Here is a 3987-nt window from a genome sequence, read left to right on the forward strand (position 1 = left end):
ACCCTGGGTGGAAGGAAGGGAGAAGAGGAAGGCCTGTCTTGGGTGAGGGGGGAAACTGCTGGGAAAACAGGAAGAGCTGTGAGGAGGGAGTGGAGGAAGTGCTGTGTGGCCGACGGGGTGGGCAGTGGGTGAACCTGTGTGGAAAGAAAGCATCTCTTGTTGTTTATGCAGAGGCATATCCATTAGGTGTGTATAGCCCAGCCGTGGGCAAACTACGGCCCTCGGGCCGGATCCGGCCCGTTTGAAATGAATAAAACTAAAAAAAAAAAAGACGGTACCCTTTTATGTAATGATGTTTACTTTGAATTTATATTAGTTCACACAAACACTCCATCCATGCTTTTGTTCCGGCCCTCCGGTCCAGTTTAAGAACCCATTGTGGCCCTCGAGTCAAAAAGTTTGCCCACCCCTGGTATAGCCCCACAGTTTTCCAAATGCTTTTTAGAAAAATTATTTGATCTCTACTTGGGACCTCCTAGTATTTGATCTGCTACCACCCGGTAAGGTGTTACTGATTCTCAAGAAATGGCATCTCCCCAAGGTTAAATGCCTGTGGCTCTGCGGCTGCACCCGGGGTCTCTGGACGCCCAGCCCAGTGCTCCTTTGCTGCTACTTGTTGCTTTAAAGCTGTCCAGCCTCTCCCCTCCCCATCCCTTGCTTCAGTTCCTCTTCATCTTCCCACATCAGCTCAGCACTTATCTTTCCCTGTGGGGCTGGAGGGCTGGCTTCCATCCGCCCAGGGTCTGGGATCTAGCTGGCTCCTGGTTCTGCATTCTCTCCACCTTAGACTGTCTGCTAGGCACCAGGGTCTCCCACCACCCTGACCCTGGGCCTGCCATTTCTCTTGACTCGCTCCTGCAGAAAGAGCTCCGGGTTCTCCAAAGCCTGAGACCTGGTCCTGGGACCCCTGGGCGCCTCTTCCGTTTTTCTCCCACCCCCTGCTCCATCCTTATCACCTCAGTCCTCTCTGCTCTTGTGAGAACTTTGGGTGCCCTGTCTCATCTTCCCTTTCCCATGGCCACTGTCCTCACGTGGGGCTCTAGTGGTCCCCCCCTGGGTCGTGATAATACAGTCTCTTCCCTGGGCAGCCTGAGGCCACACCTGCCTTCCTGCAGATGAAGGTGCTGGTGACATGTGACCCATCTCAGGAGCCCTCAGTGGCCCCCGGGCTGCTGGACAGAATTCCCATGTAGCAGCTCGGAAGCCCAGACCACTCACAGGCTGGACCCAGCTTTCTGCCTCAGGGTAGGACCCTCTGCCCGCCTCCCCGCCACCAGGACTCTTCTTCCCTCCTCCTGAGAGCCCCACCCCATCCTCAGGCGCCAGCAGGGAGTACTTGCTAAGTGCTGGGAAACCTAGGTTTCTATCCCTGTGTGACTCCCAGTGACTTTGAACAAATTGCTTACCCTCACTTGCCTCACCTGTAAAATGGGGATAATCTCACCCGCTTGAAGGGTTGTTACAGCAAGAATGTGAGTGGACGGGAATTGATTTGTCACCTGAAGGGCAGGCCCACTCAGCAGCCCTGGGCGGGCTCTCCCACGCTGCCCTGGTGCTGCCTGCTCCTGCCTGCTGGGGGCAATCACCTACCCTCTGGTTCCCCACCCAGATGGCACGTCCTGTGAGGAGCAGAGCCTTTTGCCAGGTGCCTTTCACATCCTGGGCTCCTACCTCGAAAGGGCCATCCTGCATCCCATAAACTGGCCCCTGCTCATAGTGGGAACATGAAGAATAGCTGTGAAGTGATGATAGCGTCTGGTTATGTAAAATAGGGTATGCGTTCCATTTAGCAAATCAAATGTAAACACATCTCCCACTACAGTGCCCGCCAAGGTCAAATGTGGGAGGAAGAAAGGCATCGGTTGCCCATGGCACTGCTCTGCTTATCCATCTCAGTCGTCCCAGCTCCCCATGAGGCAGCTGTGAGCATCTCCACTTCTACAGGTGAGGAGAGGCCCTGGGGCCCTGCAGTGGGATGTCTGTGCTGCTTCACAGATGGGGGTGGGGGGACATTCCAGAACCCCAGCTCCTTCCCCTGTTCCTGGGCCTGGAAAAGGGAGGGAGAGGCCCTTTATAAAAAGACTAGAGGTCCAGTGCACGAAATTCGTACACTGGGGGTGTGGGGGGGGGCGGGAGAGGTTTTCTCTCAGCCTGACCTGGGCCTCTAGCAGTCTGGGACCCCTCAGGGGATGTCTGCCTGCTGGCAGAACAGGCCTAAGCCAGCAGGCGGACATCCCTCTCAGTCTGGGACCCCTCGCTCCTTACCGCCTGCCTGCTTGCTGCTCCTTAGCGCTGCCGCGGAGGCAGGAGTGGCTCCCGCCACCGCCACTGTGCTTGCCAGCCATGAGCCCGGCTTCTGGCTGAGAGCACTCCCCCTGTGGGAGAGCACTCACCACCAGGAGGCAGCTCCTTCATTGAGCGTCTGCCCCCTGGTGGTCAGTGTGCATCATAGCAACTGGTCATTCTGCCTTAACGGGCACTTAGGCTTTTATTATATAGATTCCTCTCAGGTGTGATTCCACGACAGAACCCGCTCGGTGTACGTGTGTCCTTTGCATACAGCCCCACAGGGACTGCTTAGTGAGGGGCCCCTGCACGGGGCTCTTCCCTGGGCAGGTGGGTGATGTGAGTGGCGAGCACAGAACACCCCCGGACTGGAGCTCAGGGCAGAGGAGGGCCTTCCTGGGTGAGGAGGGCTGCACCGGGAGGGGGCAGGCATGTCCTGAGGACGCGGTGAGGCCAGGAAAAGAAGGTCTTGAGTGGGCAGTCAGCTCAGGAGGGCAGGCGAGCGGAGAGGAGAGGGTCCGGTTGACACATCTAGGCTGGGAGACATTGAGGATCCATGGGCAGAGGTGTGCAGTGCTGGCCAGGACTTGAGGGCCTGGGGCTGCGGTGAAGGCAGAGGAGGTGCACTGAGTAACATTTCCAAAGAGCAGAGCACACAACAGATTGGACGAGCAGATGAGGGAGCAGGGGAGTAGGAGAGAACTTTGAGGTTTTCGCCCTGGAGATGAGGGCGACTGTGATACCACTTTCAGAGACGAAGCCAGAGGCGAAGCCCCTCTGAGGGAAGCTCTGAGTATGTTGCCAGCCAAGCGGAGGGGAGGCCGCTGGAGCATGGGGGGCCTGGCAGGGGGCTTCCTGGGCAGCAGGTGAGCAGGCTTGTGTGAGGGTGAGCACCTGCAGCCATGTGCTGCGTAGGGCACTTCTTTCAGGCATTTCTGATGACTGGGTTTCACCTCCACACCCTCTGCGAGCCCTCTGTGCTCTCCCCTCGTGGCCCTGGGACCCTGTGCCCAGCCCTGTCTGCTCTCCCCTCGTGGCCTTGGGACCCTGCGCCCAGCCCTCACTGCTCTCAAAGTTGCTCATCTGTGTGTCACCTCCAAGGGACCTGGAATGGAGCTTACCTCCAAGAGGGCCGGGACCCCACACCTGCTTTGCTCAATGTCAGTCCTGTCCCAAGTGCCTTGCACAGAGCAGGTGTTTAATAAATATCTGTCTTATTTAAGTGACCTCAACTTATGCTTAACAAATGTTTGTTACAGAGATCAGTTCCTAGAACGTGGATGTGAGGGCAGTGATGTGGGCCCCGCTTCCAGGAGTGGGTGTCCCAGGGTCCTTCTGCAAGATGCCGCCTGTCTGATTGCTATGACTTTCTTCTCTCTTTTATGTTGACCCGGGAGGTGCCAGCTCTACACTAGCTGTTCCCAGGGTTGGGAAGTAAATCCACAAGCTTATCAGTTGCTACCCATTCCTGAGTTTGAGGCTGGCCTGCCATTCATTGTAAAAGGCCTTGGGCAGGTGTCCGACCCCTGTGAGCCCCTGCCCCTCACCTGTAAGTCAGCCCTGCCCTCACCTGTATGTCAGCCCTGCCCTCACCTATAAGTCAGCCCTGCCCTCACCTGTATGCCAGCCCTGGCCTCGCCTGTATGTCAGCCCTGCCCTCACCTGTATGTCAGCCCTGCCCTCACCTGTATGTCAGCCCTG

At 57.1% G+C, this 3987-nt stretch overlaps 1 protein-coding gene across 4 annotated transcripts in view; it reads left to right on the top strand.

Annotated features, from left to right (window-relative positions):
- GRIK4 (glutamate receptor, ionotropic, kainate 4) overlaps positions 1-3987 on the top strand; it is a 271548-nt gene that overhangs the window by 10747 nt on the left and 256814 nt on the right. For 3 of the 4 annotated variants that reach the window (XM_014541793.1, XM_014541818.1, XM_014541816.1), the window contains exon 1: positions 1826-1944. The exons of the other annotated variant lie outside the window; for it this stretch is intronic. The gene's annotated coding sequence lies outside the window, so the exon portion shown is untranslated. Of the gene's footprint in view, positions 1-1825; positions 1945-3987 lie in introns of those variants that run through there. 4 annotated transcript variants of the gene reach the window in all.

The sequence above is a fragment of the Myotis brandtii genome, unplaced genomic scaffold, assembly GCF_000412655.1.
Source record: "Myotis brandtii unplaced genomic scaffold, ASM41265v1 scaffold1074, whole genome shotgun sequence".
NCBI classification, from domain to species: Eukaryota; Metazoa; Chordata; class Mammalia; order Chiroptera; family Vespertilionidae; genus Myotis; species Myotis brandtii.